The sequence below is a fragment of the Jaculus jaculus genome, chromosome 3 (genome assembly GCF_020740685.1).
Source record: "Jaculus jaculus isolate mJacJac1 chromosome 3, mJacJac1.mat.Y.cur, whole genome shotgun sequence".
Lineage (NCBI taxonomy): Eukaryota > Metazoa > Chordata > Mammalia > Rodentia > Dipodidae > Jaculus > Jaculus jaculus.
Genome location: NC_059104.1, coordinates 94,802,153 through 94,826,498, shown reverse-complemented (window position 1 = coordinate 94,826,498; position 24,346 = coordinate 94,802,153). Strand labels below are relative to the sequence as shown.

The 24,346-nt window shown below is 46.6% G+C and overlaps 1 protein-coding gene across 2 annotated transcripts in view; it reads left to right on the top strand.

The window, feature by feature from the left end:
• Positions 1-24,346, top strand: part of LOC101601944 (peptidyl-prolyl cis-trans isomerase FKBP1B-like) — a 73,051-nt gene that overhangs the window by 29,244 nt on the left and 19,461 nt on the right. Inside the window, exon 1 of one of the 2 annotated variants that reach the window (XR_006636306.1) lies at positions 4,896-5,000. The exons of the other annotated variant lie outside the window; for it this stretch is intronic. The gene's annotated coding sequence lies outside the window, so the exon portion shown is untranslated. Of the gene's footprint in view, positions 1-4,895; positions 5,001-24,346 lie in introns of those variants that run through there. 2 annotated transcript variants of the gene reach the window in all.

Genomic DNA, 24,346 nt, shown 5'->3' with positions numbered 1-24,346 from the left:
ATTGCAATAGAACTCCAGATGTGTGTGCCCCCTTGTGCATCTGGCTAATGTGGGTCCTGGGGAATCAGGCTATGAACCCGGGTCCTTAGGCTGCATAGGCAAGTGCTTAACCGCTAAGCCATCTCTCCAGCCCACTTGCTCAATCTCTAACACACTTAAAATAAGAATGTGGTGTGCCCATTCTCTCTCTCTCTCTCTCTCTCAAATAAATAAAAACAAAATATTTTCTTTTAAAAGAAGAAAAAGAACTGTAAGAGACGGATTGGACTGAATAGTATGGAGCCGTTTACGTAAAGTTCAAGACCACAGATTCTATGCTCTTTGGGGTTAGGGAGAAGCTCAGTAGGAAAAGCGCTTGATGCACAAACATAAGAACCTGAGTTTGGATCCTCAGGACCCACGTAAAATATTGGTTGTGGCGATGCATGTCTGTTCACCTCAGTACTGGGGATGCGGAGTGAGGAGGATCCTGGGGCTGCCTGGTTAGAACGTCTAGCTCAATGGGTGAACTCCAGGTTCCTTGGGAGACACTGTCTCAAAACAGGGTAGAGCACAATAGAGGAAGACTGCCAGCCTCTGCCCTACATAGACACACACCCATGCATCCATGTGCAAGGGAACACGCACACAAATGTGCACTACGCGCACACATACACGCACTCACGCATGCAAAAACAAAATCCTATGCTTTAAAGGCTGTCCATACGGTCAATAACCACGCCCCAAACATTAGAATGGAAGAGCAGGGCTGGAGAGATGGCTTAGCGGTTAAGCGCTTGCCTGTGAAGCCTAAGGATCCTGGTTCAAGGCTCCATTCCCCAGGACTCACGTTAGCCAGAAGCACAAGGGGGCGCACGACTCTGGAGTTTGTTTACAGTGGCTGGAGGCCCTGGTGCGCCAATTCTCTCTCTCTCTTTGCTTCTTTCTCTCTCTGTCTGTCACTCTCAAATAAATAAATTAAATAAACAAAAAAATGCTCTAGAATGGAAGAGCGTTTCAATCACTGAGTCCGACACGGGAGATGCTTAGACGCAGCTATGTCAAAATGTTCTAGGCTGGTTTCTTATCATCCAGAATTGTTTTTTTTTTTTTTTTTTTCATCTAGATTCTTGCTTCCAACTAGGGCTGTGACTTGGGGTTGGGGTGAAGAGTCCGTTTTGCAGGCAACTTGGCAGTGAAAGCACACAAAGGGTTTAATGGTTGCTTTAAGAGCACATGATGCCCTATCAGGTGTCCAATGTCAAAACAGCTTCATGAAGATGTCACTTAACCTCCCACAAATGAGCTAAAAAGCCCTACTCTGGGAAGTCCTGTGGGCCATGAGGACTAATCTTATCTTCTTTGTGAGAGCCATTTGTGGTGAGTGTCCACATGGTTGGTAGGGGTCATTTTTAATGAGAACAGAAGGGTTTTTTTTTGTTTTGTTTTGTTTTTGTTTTTCCCTGGAAGATCACATTTGGGTCTCTCTGGTTTATATTCTCTCCCAGGAGGTGCAGACCAGGCTCAGTAGCCCAGGAGCCACCTGCTGGCCTTCCCTTTGCAAACTTGCCCTTAAAAGCAAAGGATCACAACAAGGAAGTAAAATAAATAAAATCCCACATTTTCTTAAAAGCTAAAGGATTACTTAATGAAACAGTAGAGATCAAAACAGTAAAAACAGACAGCTCGAGTGAAAAGATGAGAGGCTCATCTGAGTGGACCATAAAGGGCTAAGCAAAGTCCTTTGTCTGAATGAAAGAGAACAGAAGCCTTAAAGCAGGGGAGCTTGAGGGTGTGGGTGGGAAGCTTCCAGAGGATCACACTAGAGGGAGGTCACTCAGGGCTGCAGGACAAGGCTGGGGCCAAGGAGCTTCCTTGCCTCTCCCTTAGGCACTGACCTGAGCCAGGTGCCCAGGGGCCATCTCTGGCATGACAGATCTAATGGAGACTTTGCCACCCAGGGCCACAGTGAGATGAGGGATCTCAGGACATTCACTCCCGGGCTTCTGCTTCCTCTGTCCCCTAGTCCTTGTCGAGGTGCTGTCCCCACCTTCCTTCCACGGTCTTCCTTCTGGTATCTGCTCTCTCTTCCAGAAGGTTGGGGATTAGTTACACCCACTATTCCCACTTCCATCACCTCCTCACTGCTGTGGGCCTGGGCCAATGGAGTCTCACCACCTAGCATCCCATGGACACCTGAGAAAGGTGAAGGGTGTTTGCAAATGGAGGCTCAGCCCAGAATCTCTCCTCCATGAAACCTTCCAGGAGAGCTTGAGGCCAGTTAGTCATCCCTCACCCCAGGCCATCAGCCCGGCTCTGCATCACAGAGAACCAGTCAATTAATCCTTTAACTTATTGCCTTTATACCCCTGATATCCCCCTCCATGCTCCAAAGTGTAGAGGGCACTGGTCAATGCTTAATAGATATTGATGGATGGAAAAGTCTTGTGTTGTGTTTTCCTACCTCCTAGGCCACATTGTGATCTTGTTGGAAGGTATATCTCCTCACTCCCTTCCATTAATTCATTAATCAAGAAATACTTGAGGGCTGCAGAGCTGGTTTAGCAGTTAAGGTGCTAGGTTGCACATGCCCACTAGGTGGTGCCAGTGTCTGGAGTTTGACTTCAGTAGCTGAGGTCCTGACATGCCAAGTCTCTCCCCCTCTCTCTATCACACACACACAATCTCTATTAAAAAACAAAAACAAAAACACCTTGAGTCTCTGCTATGCTTTGAGCTCTGATTTAAGCCTCAGAGACACCAGAAAGGCACAATTTTGTCCTTCCAAAGTTTACCTTTCTGGTAGGGAGGAGAGAGGGGGCTGTTAGGGATCAGAAAAACGAGCAGGTGAAAATAATCATTCATCTTGAGATGTGAAGTGGATACCAGAAAGATGCTGGGACGGGGGAGGAGAGCTACTTGGATAGGCTGCCCCAGTGGGCCTTTCTGTGGGAAAGAGTCACTGAGATGAGACCCAAGGATAAAGGAAGAGCTGGTGGCCAAGCAGGACAGGAGACAGTGTCTGGCAGAAATAGCCATGTTGGTCTGACTGGCCTTGAGGCAGAAAGTCCTGAATATTCCAACATACAAAAAGGAGGCCATGGGACTGGAGTGAGGGGACAGAAAGTGTGTGTGGAGGGGGCTTCGAGAGGGGATCAGGCGACAGATCATACAGGGTAGGCCAGGACAAGTGTGCGGGGTGTGAGGACAACAGGAATGTAGGGAAAGGGTTTTAAGCAAAGAAGTGAAGTGATCCGCTTTGTGCTTTTGGAAAGATCTGGAGGGGAATTAGAGGCAATGTTAAGGAATATCGTGGGGATGTGATCCAGCAATCAGAATGTGGCTCATTCCATGGGGCAAGTGACCAGTTTGTGAAGGTGAGGGGAGCAGGAGGAAGCAGGATGGGGCAAGGGAGTTTTAAAGATTTGGGAGACAACAACCAAATGTAAGGGAAGACCTTGTTGGGATCTTGATTTGGACAAACCAACTGTAGAAATAGCATTACTGAGGGCTGGGGATGTAGCTCAATTGTTAGTGTGTTTGTCTAGCCTGCATAGAGCCCTCCTGGCTTCAATCTTCAGTACTGCGTAAATGAGGCATAATAACATATATGCTTATAATCCCAGCCCTCAGGAGGTGGAGGTAGGAGAGCAGGAGTTCAAGGTCATCCTGGGATACATATTGAAGTTCTAGGCCAGCCTGAGCTAAAAGAGACCCTGTCTCAAAAAGAAAAAGAAGCCATTGTTGAGGTAACTGGAGAAATCTGAACATGCTCTGAGCATTTCCTAACATCAAGGAGCCATTACTCATTTTGTTAGGTGTGGTAATGGCATTGTAATTAGGTTAAAGGAAAAGATGTCCTCATCTGTCAGAGATGCATCATGAAGTGTTTACAGGTGGAATGAGATGATGTCTGAGGCTTGCTTTAAAATCTTCGGGAAGAAAAAAGTGTGTGGAAGAGAAGAGATGAAACAAGATTGTTAACATGTTGATAGTTTTTGAAGCTGGGTGATGGGCACATGGGGGTTCATGAGACCACTTCCTGAAATTATCCACTGAAACATATGCATTTTTGGCTGGGAATGTAGCTTAGTGGTTAAGGCACTTGTCTGCGAAGGCTAAGGACCCAGGTTCAACTCCCTAGAGCCGCGTAAGCCAGATGCACAAAGTGACTCGGGCGTACATGTTCAGGTACACGAGGTGGTGCTTGCATCTGGAGTTCAATTGCAGTGGCTGAGGCTCTGGCATGTCAGTTCTCTCTCTTGCTCTCTCATAAAAAAATAAAAAAGTCTGTTTTTTTTGTTTTTTCTAAGTCCCTTGGTTTGCTATGGTGTGAAGGGGAAGAAACTGATGTGTGCTATGTGGCTCCGCCTGCTCCCTTTGAGACAAGAGAGGGCGACCATGAGCTGCGGGCTCACACAGACCTGAGGCAAGTCCCAGGCTGGCCAGTTGCTTCCTGCTGCTTCGCTTTCTGCTGTGTTGTTTGAGCATCAAATCAGATCCTGTATGTAAAGCTCCAGTTTGTAGCCAGTTGATAGTGTTTCTTTTCCAGTGTCACTGGAGACACGTCACAGACTGGGGTGCAGTCCAGCATGACTGGGTGTGGTGGTTTGATTCAGGTGTCCCCCATAAACTTAGGTGTTGTGAATGCTAGCTCCTCAGCTGATGGAGATTTGGGAATTAATGCCTCCTGGAGGGAGTGTATTGTTGGGGTGGGCTTATGGGCTTTATAGCCAGTTTCCCCATGCCAGTGTTTGGCACACCCTTCTGTTGCTGTGGTCCACCTTCTGTTGGCCAGGGGGTGATGTCCACCCTCTGCTCATGCCATCGTTTTCCCCTGCCATCGTGGAGCTTCCCCTCGAGCCTGTAAGCCAAAACAAACCTCTTTTTCCCAGAAGCTGCTCTTGGTTGGGTGATTTCTACCAGCAAGGCGAACCAGACTGCAACACTGGGTTCCAGAATCCATCTGTGGGATCCAGAGTCCAGCAGCTCCGAAAACGGAGATGCAAACACGAGTGGAAGTATGTATCGCACACATGCGCACAGCTCTGGCTGACCACACTCACGGACACACACGTGCTCAAAGCTTTGTTGTCGAGGCTGGAGTTTGACCAACTCCGGGCAGTCTTGGCATGGTCCTCCCTGAGGATCCAGGAGGAAGGGAGGGAGGAAGATGGTCAGAGGAGAGATGTAGCTTGTGGTCCATGGCAAAGCCTTTGGACATGGTGACTCCAAGAGGGAGGGAGTGTAGCTGAGATGAGGGTGGCACCAAGTATTAAGCAAAGGGAGGAGAGGGCACTGTCTTAACAAGAGGGGAGCGGGACGGGAAGTCAATGACAAGGGAAGATCCCAAACTACAAGTAGCACAACTCGGAAGTCTAGGCCACCAAGGGCTGCCTGACCTCCCAGAGTGCTGCTATCCCCCCTTCCCACCCTGTCCCAGCCAGCACCCAGCTCTCCCCTTGCGTTTGAGCTAGATACATGAAAACACACTCCGGCTTCTGAGAGGCTTCCTCTAGAACCCGGGTGGTGGTGATTGGGGTGGGGAGGCTGGAGAAGGGTGTCAGAGAATTTGCACACATGATTCTCAGGAAGAAGTGTCAAAGAAGCAGAGCAGAGGGGACATGACACTCCACTTTGTCCTATTCCCACAACCACCCAGGCCCAGAGACAAGGGGCTGAAAATTCAGTTCTGTCTTTGTCAGTGATTTCATCCAATTCTATGCTGAGTGCAGGGTGGGAAGCGGGGAGGAGACCCCCCTCCTTCCATCACGTGCTCCAGTCCAGAAAATCATTTAGGGAGCTATGTTACCCTGCATGCATCAAATTAACACCAATAAAACACCCGGCAGCGTCCACTCTCCAAAAGTCAACACTGATTATCTCTGGAGGGCAGCCCCGTTTCTGAATGCTTTCCATTCTGCAGGCCTGCAGGAGTTGGGGTTCAGAGGAAGCAAAGGCTCGGGCGGATCCCTGTTGCTGAAAAGTGGGGATCTTGTGCTGTGGTAGGGGTTTCTGTTGCTTCCTCTAATCTAGAGGACTTTGCCTTCTCCAGGGATGGATACTTTCTTCTGGCCTAAGCCCCTTGCTTCCTGTTTCCTCCTTGGAGCTGGGGAGGGGTCAGGGTCAAGTATGATGGGGAACATTCTGCTGCTACCTTAGGCATCCCCAGGCCAATGAGGAGGGCAGACTGGAGAAGCTGAAGGGTCTGCAGAGCCCAGGCTCTGGGCCTGGAATACCATCAGCCTCCATCCCCTCAGGGCCTCAGAGCCAAGGTGCGCTGGGAAAGTTCTAGCAGCCCCAGGCCACACACACCATGCTAGATTTCCCCACCTGGGGAACCTCCTCCTACAATGGGGTGAAGATGAGTTCCCCAAAGGGGGTAGCTCTGTTAGGGGTATCTCTGGGCACCACAGCTTTCCTTTGATGTTCCTTTCTTTTTTTAAAAAAAATATTTGTATTATTATTATTTGGGGTTTTTTTTTTTTTTTCGAGGTAGGGTCTCACTCTAGCCCAGGCTGGCCTGGAACACACTTTGTAGTCCCTGGCTGGCCTCAAACTCCTGCTTCTGCCTCCAGAGTGCTTGGATTAAAGGCCTGCGTCACCATATCCAGGTGTCATTTGTTTCTTTTTTGAGTGAGAGAGACAGAGAAAATGAGAAAATGGGCACACCAGAGCCTCCTGCCCCTGCAAATGATCTTAGATGGGCATGTGCCACTTTGTGCTTCTGGGTACTGGGGAATCGAACTCAGATCATGAGGTTTTGTAAGTCAGGCTTTGAACCGCTGAGCCACCTCTCTAGCTCCTCATGCTCTTTTCTTATCTGGAAAAACATTCAGGCAAACTTACCTTTTGACCATAACCCCTTCCTCCTTGTTGTAAGTTACTTACCAGTGTCATTACTTAACTTGCCTTCTTGTCAAAATCTTTGAATAATCTAGGTACTGGGGACCGCATGTTTTCCAGTACCTGCCAGAATGCCAGGATCAGTGAACCAGTGCTGAGGGGTGAGGTTCTGAATATTTGTACCCTCTGGGTCTTGCCATGTTCACAGCAGAACTCTCTCTCCGGGGAGTTCTTCATCAAGGGGCTGGCCTTACCAGTAACTTAGGGCTGATGTGGCCAACCACCACACAATGGGTCCTTGAAAGAAATCCTTTCACACTTCCAGAGTCCAGAATCAGAAATCAAAGTGTTGGGCTGGAGAGATGGCTTAGTGGTTAAGCGCTTGTCTGTGAAGCCTAAGGACCCCGGTTCGAGGCTCGATTCCCTAGGACCCATGTTAGCCAGATGCACAAAGGGGTGCACGTGTCTGGAGTTTGTTTGCAGTGGCTGGAGGCCCTGGTGTGCCCATTCTCTCTCTCTCTATCTGCCTCTTTCTCTCTCTGTCTGCATCTCTCAAATAAATAAATAAAAATAAACCAAAATAAAAATAAAGAAAAGAAATCAAAGTGTCCACAGGACTATGATCCCACTGACGTTTCAAGGAATGAGCTATTCCCTCTTCCCCTTTCTCCTTCCCCCTTTCTACCTCCTTCCCTGTCTCCTTTCTCTTTCTGTGTCTTTCATCTCAAATCTATTTCCAAACAAGGTTGTGTTCAAGTACCAGAGGCTAGAACGTGGGCATATCTTTTGGGAGGTCTCAATTCAACTCATGGCAGGAGCTAACTCTAGCAACAAACAAAGTCTAGCGACAAAGGTGGTGTCAGGAAAGCTAATGAAACAAGAACCATACATCTAAAAAAATACCCTAAAAATAGCTTTATCATGTGACCCAGCCCTCCCGCTTCTGGGTATATATCCAAAGTAAATGAATTCAGCATGCCAAAGAGGTTTTGAGCAGCTATGTTTGCTACAGCACTATTCACAATGGCTAAGGTGACTTAGATGTCCGTCAACAAATGAGTGGATAAATAAAATGATATCTATCTATCTATCTATCTATCTATCTATCTATCTACCTACCAACCATCTAGCTATATAACACACACCATGGAGTCTTAATCTGCTGTGAAGAAGGCTGAAATCCTGTCCTTTGCAAAAACAAAAACAAACAAAAAAAAATAGGTAGAGGACATTATGCTAAATAAAATAAGCCAAACACAGAAAGACACATACTGAATACTCCCACAGTCTAGAGAGTGAGAAAGATGGAAGTTTGGGAGGGTAGAAAATGGAAAGATGGATTTGATCAGCCTTCTGTATGCATGTATAAAAATATCACACTGACTCTCATTACCATACAATTACTACAGGTTAATCATAATAATTTTTAACAAGAAGCACACTCCAAAGTCAGACGAGGCTTGAGTTCTGTCACTGACTGTCACCACCTGGCTGGGTAGCTGTGTGGCCATTAGTCCTCTCAGGTTCTCATTGTCATTATAGGGTTATGCTCACACCTGATAGTCACTGTGATTAGTTATCCCACGGAATCGGGGTGAAGGAGAGCTTGTACATTATGCAGCCCTGTCTTACATAGGGTCGTTTATAAACACCTCCACTGCTATGTTAGCACAAGCAAGTTTTTCATCGCTTGAGACAGTTTCCTCATCGGTAAGTGGGATGAAGATATAAGCAACTATCATCAGGCGGTCAGAAGGATGAAATGAGACTTCACGGAAGGCAGTGAACCTGGAAAAGATGCTCTTGGCAGGAAAGCCGTGAGCGCTGTGGTGAGTCTGTTAGGAGGCATGGCATCTTTGTCTCACCTACATTGTTGTGACCAAAGCACCTGACACAACACCTGTAAAGGAGGAAAAGTTCATTTTGGTTCACGGGTTCAGAGGGATTTCAGTTCACCATGTAGGGCTGGTGTGGAGAGTGACTCTGTCAGTGGCAGTGGGAGTGTGTGGCATGTCCTCACATCATGGTGCATCAGGAAGCAGAGAAAGCTGAGCCAGATCTAGGGGTGGTATAACCTTCAAATGCCCGCCGCCACTGACCTATTTCCACGTCCTAAAGGCTTTGTAACCTTTAAAACAATGCTACAAACTGGAGACTAAGCATCCAAAATACATGCCTGTGTGTGGGGGTGGGGAGTGAGGGGTGGGGGGGTGGCGGTGGCTCCAAATTCTATCATAACAGATGGAATACTGTAATCAAATTGGTGGTTCCCTCCTCTCCTAGGAAATGACTTAGACAGTTGCATTAGTTACTTTACTCGTTACTGTGACCACATATGGGACAAGAAGTATCTTAAGGAAAAGTTTATTTGGCTTACAGTTCTGGGTTACAGTCCATCGTGGTGGGGAAGACATGGTGGCGGGAGCATGAAACAGAGCTGGTCACACTGTGTCAGCAGTCAGGAGGCAGAGAGTGACCAATGCGGTGTTTGCCTCACTTCCTCCTTCTTACACAGTCTAGAGTGCTCAGTCCATAGGCTGGTGCCACACACTTGGAGTGGGTCTTCTCACCTTGGATAACCTACTCTAGAGAATCCCTCACCGACATGCCCTGAGATTTGTTTTCATGGTGACTCTCAATCTTGTCAAATTGACTACCCAGATCACATCACAGAAGCCAATTTTTTGTTTTTAAAGATTTGATTTTTATTTATTTATAAGAGACAGAGAGGGAGAGAGAGAGAATGGGAACTCCAGGGCCTCTAGCCACTGCAAACGAGCTCTAGATGCATGTTCCACCATGTGTACCTGGCTTCCGTGGGACCTGGAGAATCAGACCTGGGTCCTTAGTATTTACAGGCAAGTGCCTTAACTGCTAGGCCATTCCTCCAGCCCACAGAAGCCAATTTCTGAGGGTGGCCCTCCTTGGACAAAGAATCCCAGGCAGGCTAGCTTCAGCCCAAAGAGGAGCAAACCTGAGCAGTGCAGCCTCAACTCTGCTTCCTTGCCCCAGGTGCATTTTGCATGGCTTTTCAGTGGTCCCCTCAGCAGCCCACGGTGGAGCTCAGCTCAGTTTGGAAAGCTTGGGCTGGCATCTCTCTTTCCCTGTCTCATTCTTCCCACCTGCTCCTACCACTGATACTCCCTAGGATCCAAAACACACTCCCTGGGGGAGAGGCCTGTATCTGGGGATACCTAGGCTGGTAGAGCTGCCCTGACTTTAAACCTTATGAATGAACTCAAGAACTCTCCCAACAGAATGAAGTCAATGGCCATCTGCTGAGATGCTAGGTCATGGGAGCTCATAGTATTTTACAGCAATCCTTTTGACTCAACCTCCCAATTGCTGGGATTATGCCTGGTTCAGATGTATTCTCTCTTTTTTTTTTAAACTTTTCTTTAATTGAGAACTTTAAAATATGAATATTTTGCAACTTGGTCATATTCTGTGTGGGTCACACTCTTATGTTCCTTCTCCTTTACCCCCATTTCACTGAGGTCCTTCTCAGCGGGGTCAACTGTAATCACTGTGGGGGTGATTTTCTTTTGTTCTTCCTGTTATATATCTAGGCATGAACACACACCTAGGTAGATAGGTAGAGAGATGGATGGATGGATAGATCGGATCTGTAATTTACACACACATACACACACATCTGGGCCATTTCTTCTGCTTTCCTCTTTTCAAAGAGCAGCTTTATTGAGATATCTCACCATAGGATTCCCATTTTAGGTGTGTGTTTCAGTGTTTTTTTTTTTTTTTTTAGTTTCATAAGAGATATGCAACAATTTCTACCATCAATTTTAGAACATTTTAATTGCCCCCAAAGGAACCTGATACCCATTAGTAGACCCCTCCTTCCCCCATTTACCCCTTAACCCAAGCTGAGTAGGCAGCCAATCATGTATCTACTTACTATTGCTGTGGACTCTCTTATTTTAGACCCTTCACTTAAATGAAGTCTATGCAATAAGTGCCTTTGTGTCTGGTTTCTCTTGCTTAGCATCATATATATATTTTTTAAATTTTTTAAAAAAAATCTTGTTTATTTATTTGAGAGCGACAGACACAGAGAGAAAGACAGATAGAGGAAGAGAGAGAGAATGGGCGTGCCAGGGCTTCCAGCCTCTGCAAACGAACTCCAGACGCGTGCGCCCCCTTGTGCATCTGGCTAACGTGGGACCTGGGGAACTGAGCCTTGAACCGGGGTCCTTAGGCTTCACAGGCAAGCGCTTAACTGCCAAGCCATCTCTCCAGCCCTAGCATCATATTTTCAAGGTTCATCTGGGTTGTAGCATGTCATAACACTCTGACTGATGGCTGAGTAATTATTATATATAATATATATTCCATTTTATTTAGCCATCAGTCAGTTGATGGATGTTTCTGGTTCTTTTCAAATTTAAGCACAAGTAATGCTATTTTGAATATTTCTAGACAAGATTTGTGTACATGCATTGGTTGTTTGTTTTTGAGACAGGTTAGTCTAGAACCCATCATATAGCTCAGGTCAACCTTGAACTCACAGCAATTCTCCTGTCTCAGCCTCTCAAATGCTGGGATTTTACCTATCTCAGATTTGTTTATTTTTGCTATATACCTAGAAATGGCATGGCGGAATCATTTTTATCCTCTTTTACTATTTAATTTTGTTGTTAGATTAGACAAGATATTCCCCATACTGTCTCACAATTTTTTTATTCATTTTTAATTGTCACATAACGATCATGCATATTGAAGGGGTACAATGTGATGTTTCCATTCTTATATACACGGAGGAAATAGCGAATCAGGGTAATTAGCATATCTCTTACCATTCTCTTTTCGGTGAAGCATTCACAGCCACTCTCCCAGCTCTTTGGAAATGCACACTGCATGGCTGTCATTATTGTTGGGCACAGCCACCCTGCTGCGCATTGGAACACAGCACTTGATCCTCTCCAGCTCCAGCTCCATTGACCTGCCTTTTCCAACCCTTCCTCCCCTGACCCATAATTAAAAAGGTACAAAAGAGAAAATCTTTGTTCTCTCCTCAGGGGCAACCAATATTTCCCACTTCAATGTATTTCTGAGAGATGTTTCTAGCAAGTGTACACAGTAGTGAAGGTGCCTCTCTTTTTACACAGTTGGTGATATACAATGCACACTCCACACTACCTCCCTTCTTTCATTTACCATTAAGTCTTGCAGATTGCTGCATCTGATTACAAAAGCCCTTTGCATTCCTTTCATATCTGTGTAGTAATCTCAAGAAAAGAGGGAAATGATTTCAATAATTTAAACAGTCCTCAATTAAAAGGCATTAAATGGTTTCTAATCCCTTGTTATTACAAACAATAATGCAAGAGAAAACCTTGAACAAATACCACTTCCCACACGAGTAAGACACATTTCTAGAAGCAGAAGCGCATTATAAAATATTCCTCATAAGATACATTTCTACAAGTAGAGAACCTTATTAAAAAGTATTTGAGAGGGCTGAAGGCGATCCTCCTACTTCTGCCTCCCGAGTGCTAGAATTAAAGATGTGTGCCGCCATGCCTGGAAAATGAAATTTTTTTTCTTCTACAAAAAGTATTCGAGGGTTGGAGACATGGCTTAGTGGGTGAGCACTTATTTGCAAAGTCTAATGGCACAGGTTTGATTCCCCAGTACCTACATAAAGCCAGATGCAGAGAATGCTATATGCATTTGGAGTTTATTTATAGTGGCTAGAGGCCCTGACATGTGCCCATTCTCTCTGTCTCTCTCTCTCTGCTTACAAATACATAAATAAAAATATTTGTAAATGTATTTGAGGGCTGGAGGGATGGCTTAGCAGTTAAGGTGCTTGCTTGCAAAACCACAGGGCGATTTCCCAGGACCCATGTAAGCCTGATGCACAAGGTGGCACCTATGTCTGGAGTTCATTTGCAGTGGCTGAAGGGCTCTGGAGCACCCATCCCGCTCCTCCGCTCTCCCTCTCTCTCTCTCTCTCTCTCTCTCTCTCTCTGCCTCTTTCTCTCTCTCAAATAAATTTTAAAAAATGTGTTTGAATTTGGGGCTGGAGCGATGGCTCAGCAGCTAAGAGATACTTGCCTGCAAAGCCTGATAGCCCAGGTCCAATTCTCTAGTTCCTACATAAAAGCAGATGTACAAAGATGGCACATGCACCTGGAGTTCACTTGCAGTGGCAAAAAGCCCTGGCATGCCTATTTTGTCTCTCTCTTTCCCCTCTCCTCTCTCTCTTCTTGAAAATAAATAAATAAATAATAAACAACTAAATATTTTTAGAAACGTACTTGGATTTAAATCTACTCTTTTATTTTGGAGTCAGAAGCTCATGTTGTCCAGGCTGATCTCAAATTGGTTATGTAGCTGAGGATGACCTTGAACTCCTGAAGCTCCTGCCTTTACCTCCCAAGTGCTGGGATCACGGATGGGGGCTACCACACCTGGTTTTAAATTTTAAATATCTTTATTTTCTCTTTTGTTTTTGGAGTGTGTGTGTGTGGACACATGCATGAGTATGTGTGAGTGCACACGCCGTGGTGTGTGTGCAAAGTCCTTGCCTTCCACTGTGTTTTTGCAGGGTCTCTCGTTCTTGTCACTGTTCACCCCAACATTTGCTAATATAGCTGACCTGTGAGTTGCTGGGACATCTTCCTGCCTCCACCTCCCTTCTCACGGTAGGTGCCCTGGGATTACAGATGTCCTCCACTGCATCTGGCTTTTGCATGGGCTCCGACTCCAGGATGTACATCTGCATGCCAATCACTTTATCCACCGAGCCATCTCCCCAACTCCTGAACTTTAAATCTTGACACATAATGCTAATTGCCTTCCATAGAGTTATGCCAATTTAGAGGCCAGTGGCCGTGTACAGACATGCCTGCTTCAATATGCTCTCACCAATTCTGTGGGTGAAAAATAGTATCTCAATGTAATTTGAATGTGCAATATTCTCATTATGAGGGAGCTAAGGCATCTTTAGTTTCTCTTTCTGTAAATCTCTGTTCACATATATATTTTTGTTTCTTGAGAGTGTCTTATGTAGCCCAGGCTGGCCTCAAATTAGCTATGTAGCTAAGGTTAGCTTTGACCTCCTAAGCCTTCTGCCTCCATGTCCCAAGTACTGGGATTAAAGACATGGGCTACCTATGTCCAGCGCAAGATAGTTACATGACTTTTCTCCTTTGGTGGTGTTGGGGAATGAGCCTTGGTGCTTGTGCACATCAGTCAAGCGTTCTAACACCCAGCTACGTCCCCAGCCCTGCTCATATCTTTCGACTGTGTTATTTCCTGGCATCATGCTCCTGATGAGTCATGAATTCTTTCGTGTTGTGTGTGTTTTTGAAGCTGGGCTTCTCTGTAGCCCAGGGTGATCTGAAACTCACTCTGTATCGATTTATGAGTACTTTTTATTTATTAGAGGAATTAGTCCTTGGTCTAATAGGAGTGTCATTGTCTCAAGTTTTCCCCGATGAGCTGAGCCTTTTTGCTTGTGTGTTACTGTTCACGAGCATTCAGTTTCCCTCCTTGGGAAGGCGTTGTGCCTTCTGCCTTGTTGAGCCAGGGGTGGCAGTGCAGCTTGCTCTGGTCAGTTAAGGTGAGTGTGGGAAGCACACGTGTCACCCTGGGCTGAAGCCTGCCATGCTCGTACCTCATGTCCTCCTCTTGTACCTTCAACCTGAGAGCGAAGCGTGGAGGAGACAGTGTGGGTGGCATGGACCCTCGTTCTCAGCTGGTCTGCAGGAGAGGAGTAGGTTGTGGGCTGGAGAGATGGCTCAGCAGTTACTATACTTGCCTGTGAAGCCCGAGGATACAGGCTGGACTCCCCAGAACCCACCGAAAACCAGAAGGTGGCACATGCGGCTGGAGTTCATTTGCAGTGGTTGGGGGCCCTGAAGTGCCCATTACCATTCTCATTCCCTCATAAGTCCATAAATAAGTAAATTATTTCTAAAAAAAAGAGAGTAATAGGTCGTGGGGGCAAGAAGTACTTCTTGTTGCTTCATGCCACTAAAACTGTAGCCTCTTTCTTTCTGCAGCAAGTCTACCCTATCTTGACTGATTTAGGCACTTTTGGCCACTAAGATAAAAAAAAAAAAAAAAAAAAGCAGGGCTGGAGGGATTGCTGAGCGGTTAAGGCACTTGCCTGCAAAGCCAAAGGACCCAGGTTTGATTCCCCAGGACCCATGTTAGCCAGATGCACAAGGGGATGCACGTGTCTGGAGTTTGTTTGCAGTGGCTGGAGGCCCTTGTGCATCCATTCTCTATCTCTGTCTCTACCTCTTTCTCTGACAAATACATACATAAATAAAAATAATTATGAAAAACAAAACAAAAATGTTTGTGTTCAGTATCAGAGATTGTAGCTGGGACTCATGGATGCTAGGCAAGCACTCTAACATTGAGCTATATCCCCAGACCTTCTTCTGTTTTCTTCCCTCCCTCCCTCTCTCCTGTGCCTCCTATTTTTTTCTGCTAGTGTGTGTGTGTGTGTGTGTGAGAGAGAGAGAGATACATACATGTGTATATGCCCATGTGATACCTCACGTGCTCACCTGCAGTGGGTGCCCTCACTGTCAGTGGTTGGGGAATAATGCCAGCTCTCTGCTCCATCACTCTTCTGCCCATTCTTATTTGGGTCTCTTGCTGTCCTGGAGCTTGCCTTCTTTCATGAGCTTTGGCAACTCTTGGCTCTCTGCTGTCCATGCCACTGGAGTTGCAGAAACCTGAGGCCACACCTGGCTGTTTATCTAGGGCCTGCAGATAAAACTCCAGTGGTCTCCTCTGCCTTTTCCCCTTGCACAGGAAGTGCACTTTTAAAATATTTTAAGCGGGTTGGAGGGATGGCTTAGCGGTTAAGGTGTTTGCCTGCAAAGCCAAAGGACCCAGGTTCAATTCCCCAGGATCCATGTTAGCCAGATGCACAAGGGGGTGCACATGTTTGGAGTTTGCTTGCAGTGGCTAGAGGCCCTGGTGTGCCAATTCTCTCTCTCTCTCTCCCCTTTCTCTGTCAAATAAATAAATAAAATTTAAAAAAATTACTAAAAAGTATTTTAGGGGCTAGAGGGATAGTTTAGTGGTTAAGGTGCTTGCCTGCAAAGCCAAAGAACCCAGGTTCTATTCCCAATGACCCATGTAAGCCAGATGCACAAGATGGTACATTTGTTTGGAGTTTCTCTGCAGTGGCTGGATGCCCTGCATGCCCATTCTCAGTCTCTCTCTCTTAAATAAATAAAAAAAAATAAAATATTTTTTAAAATTTATTTATTTGCAACAGGGTCTCTTGCCATAACCAACAAACACCAGATAAGCAACTGATAAGCACTACTTTTTTGTCTGGCTTTACATGGATGCTGGGGAATAGAACCTGGGATGTCAGGCTTTGCAAGCAAGCACCTTTAACTGCTGGGCCACCTCCCAAGCCCCCAGGAAGTGTTTTATAACTGCTGCACCATCTCTTCAGCCCAGGGGGATTAGTTTGCATATTTTATTGTGTTATTTATTTATATTATGCTTTATTTATTTGATTTTGGGGGGTTTTTGAGGGTCTCACTCTAGCCCAGGCTGACCTGGAATTCACTATGTAGTCTCAGGGTGGCCTCGAACTCATGGCGATCTTCCTACCTCTGCCTCCTGAGTGCTGGGATTAAAGGCGTGCGCCACCATGCCCAGCCTGCTCCCTTCTTTCTGAAGCGATAAGACAATTTTACTATTGATTAAGTTATACCAAAATGCAGAAATAATAGTTCTGTACAGAAAAAAAGCCTAAATAAGTAGTAAATGGGAATGCAACAGCAATGATTTAAATTGCTATTTCTGCCACAGCACTAAGATAGCCATTTCAGAGACTCTGTCATGCATCAGGGTATTGCTTGCTGGGTAAAGCTTGCAGTAAAACGGAGGCCTTCAGCATCTCTAGATGCTCTCCCGGATGCTGACAAGACTTTTAGGTCCTCAAGAAAGGTATTCCTGGTCTGAGCTCCACTAGTTCTCCTGTGGAAGTGTTATCCGCTGGGTCATCAGGGAAGTCCATTAGGCCCAGTCCAGAGAATCTGCGTGGAGTTCACTTTGGTCCTGTTGGCTTCCAGCGTCCAGACATCTTGGGAAGGAACCCATGCTTCTGAACATTCCTTTCTTCCTTAATGTCATCTGTCAGGAATTGACCAGAAGCTTTGTCTCCTCTGATGTTCTGTGTGTCCTAGCTAGGCACAAGGCAGGAGGCTGGGCCCCTGTGGCCCTGTGTGCACTTAGAACAGCCCAAGGGCCTGCAGTTGGCCTGGGTCCATATTGTGGCTGTCAAAGCAGCAAGGCGTGTGCTGAGCGAGGAGGCCTGCGACAGCGGTGCCCAGAGTGCGGGCACTCAGTGTGGCAGAGGCTGCATCATGGACACCCTTTTTCTTTGTATCTTGAGACAGCATCTCATTATGTTAGCCAGATTGGCCCTGAATTACTCTAGATTTGTGTGTGTGTGTGTGTGTGTGTGTGTGTGTGTGTGTGTGTGTGTATGTGTTTTGAGGTAGGATCTCACTCTAGCCCAGGCTGACCTGAAATTCACTATGTAGTCTCAGAGTGACCTCGAACACATGGCGATCCTCTTACCTCTGCCTCCCGAGTGTTGGGATTAAAGGCGTGCACCACCACACCTGGCTATTCTAGATTTGCCTTGAACTTGTGTTCCTTCTGCCTTCAGCTTCTGGAGTAGCCAGCAGTTTAGACTTGTGCCACCAGGCTTGGCTAAGTCATTTTTCATTTGGATGAGTTAACATGATAGTGTTTTAGTTTATGACCCCAGGGTGATCTTGGTCACTTCTGCATTATCATTTTGACCATCTTCCCATGGCCTATTAAAAATCTATTATTTCAAAAATTAAAAAAAAAAAAAAAGGGCTGGAGAGATGGCTTAGCGATTAAGCGCTTGCCTGTGAAGCCTAAGGACCCCGGTTCGAGGCTCGATTCTCTAGGACCCACGTTAGCCAGATGCACAAGGGGGCGCCCGCGTCTGGAGTTCGTTTGCAGAGGCTGGAGACCCTGGCGTGCCCATTCTTTCTCTCTCTCTCTGTCTGTTGCTCTCAAATAAATAAACAAAAAAATTAAAAAAAAAATCTATTATTTCTCCCAATCCGAAGTGCCAACAGATGCTTTTCCTGTGAGTGTAACTGTGGCAGACAGCTTTAGGTTGTCGGGATGAACCTTCAGAGCAGACGCAGTGTATGGGAGGAAGAAGGGATTTATTTGAAGCTTACAGATCCAGGGGAAGTTCTGTAATGACAGAGAAGCTGGCTTGCTTTCACAGAATCAAGCAGGGAGGAAAACTACCACCATAAAGCAAGCAAGCACGTTGGGCACTGCCAGGCACAGGATGGAGCCTTCAGGAGAGGGGCCTGAGCTTCCAGGCACAGCTAAGGACCCCCAGGCTACAAGAGTCCACTCCCTCTCCAAGCCCGGCACACCTGAACTTAGGCTCTGCCTATTTTCCCTGTGACCTTTTTGGCCAGTTGCCTAGGAATCTTCTTATCAGCCTTCACACAGCCCATCGCCCTGAGACCCTAGATCACCTGACCCTTCCCTGCCATTGCCTGTGTGCTAGAATGAATGTCCCCATATGCTAATTAGGCATCATAAATGAACTTGGTATGTCCAATCCCCTTAGAACCCTTCCCCCACCCTCAGATGCTTATAAACCTATTTCACTGACGATAAATGGCGAGAGCTGTTCAACTTTCTCCCTGGAGTGTTTTTCTCTTGTCATGCACTCACCCACCCACGGTTGCCTGGATGCCTTCGGGGGAACCACGGCCCCCCAGAGCAAGAATCTAGGAACCCACACAAGCACACCAGGAACTCCAGGCAAAACTCAAGCCCTAGACTGGCATTCCAAGTCCACCCCACACCTCAGGGCTAAACCCCAGGACCCTCCCATAGTGACGTCTCCTCCAGCCAGGTGGCTGGAGATCCAAATTACAAGCTTTTAATAAACTCCTGAATCAACTGGGGGCGTTCATTCAAATCACCCGAGTGACTGTCCCTTGGAGATGGCAGTGGACCCTGCATCGAGCTACTCCTGGGCCACCAGTAGAGCCACAGCGTTAGAGATTTTGCCTGGCTGTCACCAACAGCCTTCACTGCAGAGTTCACTCCAGAGAGGAGCAGATTATGTCAGAGAAGTTCAGAGTTGGGAATCCCAGGGCTGGTAGGTCAGCTCTAGGGTTCTGGAAGAGTGATAATTCTGTGTGCTTCTGTTTACTCTCTCAGCTTCTTAGGCCTCATGGCCCAAGATGCCTGCTCTGGCTCCAGCTCCAGCTCCAGCCATCAAGTCCAATCTGCTTATAGCACTTTGTCTAGAACTTGCTCTAAGGTCCCATCTTGCCTCAACGAGGGTAAGAACTATAGTGCCTGGGGGCTGGAGAGATGGGTTAGCTGTTAAGGCGCTTGCCTACAAAGCCTAAGGACCCAGGTTCGATTCCCCAGTACCCACATAAGCCAGATGCACAAGGCGGAGCATGGGTCTAGAGTTCGTTTGCAGAGGACCTGAGATGCTGGCATGTCTGTCTGTCTGTCTGTCTGTCTGTCTGTCTATCTATCTATCTGTCTATCTATCTATCTGTCATCTCTTTCTCTCTTTTTCTCTCTGCCTCCCCTCTCTCTTTCAAATAAATAAAGAAAGAAATTAAAAATCTTTCTTAAAAGAAATGCAGTGCCTGGGTGTTATGAGGAAGGCTTCAGGCGGTGGAAGAAGAGACATGGTGATGGAGAGGATCTTGGACAGCCCCAGGGTTATGCGGGCAGGACCTGCTCCTAAAGCAGAGGGGCTGTGTGTGTGTGTGTGTGTATGCACACGCACATGTATGCATGTGTGTGGGGCTGCGCATGCATATGGAGGCCTAAGGACAACCTCAGATGTCATTCCTCAGGCGCTGTTTATCTTTGCTTTTTTTGGACAGAATCTCATTGGCCTGGAGCCCAACACTTAGGCTAGACTGGTTTGGTCATTAAGCCCCAGGATCTGCCTGTCTCTGCCTTCTCAACACTGAGATTACAAGTGAGAGACATTGTACCTGACTTAAAAAATTTTTATTTTATCTTTATTTTTTTAAATACTAATGTCATTTTTATTTTTTTTAATTTATTTGAGAGTGACAGACACAGAAAGAAAGATAGAGGGAGAGAGAGAGAATGGGTGTGCCAGGGCTTCCAGCCTCTGCAAATGAACTCCAGACGCATGCGCCCCCTTGTGCATCTGGCTAACGTGGGACCTGGGGAACCGAGCCTCGAACCGGGGTCCTTAGGCTTCACAGGCAAGCGCTTAACCGCTAAGCCATCTCTCCAGCCCTTATCTTTATTTTTTAATATAACATTTTATTTATTTATTTGAGAGAGAGAAAGAGGGAGAGAGAGAGGGAAAGAGAAAGAGAGAGAATGGGCATGCCAGAGCCTCCAATCACTGCAAATGAGCTCCAGATGCATGTGCCCCTTGTGCATCTGGCTTATGTGGGTCTTGGAGAGTCAAAAGGGGATCCGTTGGCTTTGCAGGCAACCACTAAGCCATCTCTCCACCCTGACTATTTTTTTTTTAATATGGCTTCTTGGAATCAAATTCAGGTTCTGAGCTGGGTATGGTGGTGCATGCCTTTAATCCCAGCACTCAGGAGGTAGAGATAGGAGGGATCACCATGAGTTCAAGGCCACCTGAGACTATATAGTGAATTCCAGGTCAGCCTTGGCTAGAGTGAGACCCTACCTAGAAAAAAAATATATATATACCAAAAAAAAAAAAAAAAATCAGGTTCTGATGCTTGTACAGTAAGTACTTCACTGACTGAGCTATCCCCCTAGCACCCTAAAAAAAAAAAAAAAAAGAAGACATCACTCACCTGTCCCTCCTCTCTCCCTTACAGTGCAGGCTGTCTCTGACTTTGGGGGCTGCAGTTGTGTGGGAGGGGTCATCTGGGCACTAGCGGTCTTAGATAGATGCAGACAGACCTGATGCTGTTTTTCCGTGGCTTCAAGTGTCAGGAGCCGGTCTCTCTGTAGACTTCTCGGCCCAGCGGGCTTGCGTAGAATCCCATTTAGATAGCCTGATACTGGAATTAGAAGACGTGACAGCCTAGGAGACCCCAGGCCCATGGCTGGCCCCTTGGGCAGCCCAGAGAGGAAGGGCAGAGTGCTTGACTGCTGGCTGCTCTACACTCCCCACTGCTCCCTGAGTCTCCTTTGGGATTTTTTTCACCAGCTCCACAAACCCAAAGTCAGTGCTTTCCCAGTTCCTCATCCCGACTCCAGTCCTGGTCTGGCCTCTCTCTCAGAAAGAGAGAGAGAAAACCTACAAACTGTTATCATGTCTTCATGGACTCTATCTTCCCCCACCTCACACGTTACTCTGTATAGCTCTATCTGCCCCCTTCTCCCTCTAACCATATGAGTCACCTCAGTTTCCTTTAATTTTTTTTTAAATTTATTTATCTATTTGAGAGACGGGGGGAAGGGAGAGAGAATGGGCACTCCGGGGCCTCCAGTCCCTGAGAATGAACTCCAGATGCATGCTCCCCTTGTGCATCTGGCTAACGTGGGTCCTGGAAAATCGAATCAGGATTCTTTGGCTTTGCAGGCAAATGCTTTAACCGCCAGGCTATCTCTCCAACCCCAGTTTTATTTATTTATTTTTAATTTATGAGAGATAAAGACAGAACGGGTGTGCCAAGGCCTTTAGCCACTGCAGACAAACTGCAGACACATACCTCCCCTTGTGCCCATGGGTGACATTGTGTGCTTGGGTCACTGTGCATCTGGCTTATGTGGGACCTGGAGATCCGAACATGATTTCTTAGGCTTTGCAGGCAAGTGCCTTAACCGCTAACCCATCTCTCCAGCCCCATTAGTTTCCTTTGAACAATGTAGCTCATGAAGCCAGGCGTGGTGGTGCATGCCTTTCATCCCAGCACTCGGGAGGCAGAGGTAAGAGGATCGCTGTAGTTCAAGGCCACCCTGAGAATACAGAGTCAATTCCAGGTCAGCCTGGGCTAGAGTGAGACCCTACCTCGAAAAACCAAAAAAAAAAAAAAAAAAAAAAATAATAATAATAATAAAAATAAATAAATAAAATAAAAAGCAGCTCATACTTTGCATTAGTCAGGGTCAGCTGTCAGATGCTTTGGTAACAAGAAGAATCCTTTTGGAATGGTAAGTTTTACTCTATATGCTGGAGGTGTGTAACTTGTGGTTTTATTTCACAGGCTCACGGTAAAGAGACTGCTTTGAGATTTTTGGACTTTTGAACAGTGTGGGGACAATGTGAGGGACTGTTGAAGTTGGACTGAATGCATTTTACATTTTGAGCTGGCCGTGAGGCCTATGGGATCCGGGGGGACCATGATGGTTTGAAAATACGCCCCAGCAGGCTCACCTGGTTGAATGCGCAATCCTCAGAGGAGGTGGAGCCTCGCTGGAGGAAGTGTGTCCCTGGGGACCGGCTTGATGTGTGAGAACTGGGTCAACGTGTGCTGTAATGACGCAGGCTTCCTGCCATGCCTTCTCCACCATGTGGAAACCTCTCCTTGAAACTGTAGGCTGAATCAAACCCCTTTGCTTCCGCAAGCTGCTTCTGATCGGGTGTTTGTAAGCAGCAAGTTGGAAGTAGCCCATGCGGACCCTTGGCCCACAGCCAGCACCAGGCAGGAGGGTCTCCGTTGAGCTGCAGGCAGTTAGGAAACGGGCTCAGAGATGAGGTGTTCTCCATCAAGTTTCTAGCAGTACAGGGCTAAAGGTGAGGGCTGTGTTTGCCGGAAGCCTACTGTAGGAACCAGCTACCGTTTCAAGTCCAGGTTACTGCCTGAACCCCAACAGCTTCCATGATCTTGCCCTCCCCATCCCCTTCAGCACATTTCGTACCTCTGTGGTCTGAGCACTGCATGAATGTATCTTCAAAGTCTTTCTTCCACTCCTGGCCTTCTGTAATTCGTTCACTTGAACCGTCCTCCCCCTTCCATCCTGAGCCAGTTCATGCCTTCAAAGTCTCTTCCGGCTCATCCCTAGTGCTCTCCTTCCTCTGAGGCTTATTGCCAAGTTTCTCACCTGGGGCTGAGCATCCTCTTTCCTGTCTGCAGTCAGAGAGCTAAGAGCATTTGTAATTTGCTTTAGGTTTGCTTCCTACCTTCCTTCCTTCCTTCTTTTTTAAAGAATATTTTCTTTTTATTTAACAGAGAAAGAGGGAGAGAGAGAGAGAGAAAGAAAGAAAGAGAGAAAGAGAATTGGTGTGCCAGGGCCTCCAGCCACTGCATACGAACTCCAGACTCACGTGCCCCCTTGTGCATCTGGCTAACGTGGGTCCTGGGGAATCGAACCTGGGTCCTTTGGCTTTGCAGACAAATGCCTTAACCACTAAGTCATCCCTCCGGCCCTTTCCTTCCTTCTGTATTTCTGTGAGACAGGGTCAAATGTCACCCATGTAGCTTCGAACTGTCTGTGTAGCTGAGGATGATCTTAAGTCAGATCCTTTGGCCTCCACCTCCCAAGTGCCGGAATTACAAGAATGTGCCACCATTGCCAATTTATGCGGGTGAGCCAAACCCAAGGCTTCATGCCTTCTAGGCAAGCACTCCACCAATTAAGCTAATTCCCAGCCCCTCCTTTAGGTACTTAGTTGGAGCAGATCCCTGGGACAGATTAACAAAAGAAAACCAAACAGAAGTTTATTAGGATGTTGCATCTATATGTAGGAGATATTCAGCGAACGAATGGCTTTGAATTACAGGCTTACATATAACATTTTTCTATGAAGAACCATCCAATTTTAGAGGAGTGACAAGACAAAAGAGGTTTTTCTCCTCAGCGCTAGGGTGGAACCCAAAGCCTTGGCCATGCTAGGCAAATGTTCTACACCCCTAGTTCGACAAAGGACAAAGGAGTCTTTTGAGTCTTTAGGGTGGTAACTTGAGGGAAATCCAACAACTGGCAGAGGAAGGCTCGGTCATGTAGATTGCTCTGGCAAGGGCTTGAAGCCTCCTGCAGTCGTTAACCGATGTTCTTGTTGTGAGAGGTGGGGCAGAACACTTTTGCCTGTATGTCCATGCATGTCCTTCTAGGCAGCCAATGGGAGAGCAGAGAGGACCCCCATGTCTGTTTCTTCATAGCTGCTTTCATGTTTGGGGGTGGCATATCTGATCTCCCAGATGAAATGTAACCCTTGGAAGAGAAAGGAGGTGTGTTGCTTACCCTCTGCCCTCCGTCAAATGGTTACTCTGCACCTTTAAGGTCACAGATACTAGGGATGTAAAAGACAGTAAAATACAATCCTGTATGAAAGAAACTAGGCCTTGTCCATGTTTAATGACTAAGAAAGGCTGCTTTGGAGTTGACGTAGTGTTAAATCAGGTACAAGATCTTGGTCAAATTAGTCTTTTTCTTTAGGCAGTGTTTTCTCCTCTTTTTTTTTTTTTTTTTTAAAGGGAGAGAGAGAAAAATATTGGCGGACCAGGGCCTCAGCCACTGAAATTGAATTCCAAACCTTGCGCCACCCAGCTGGCATGTGTGACCT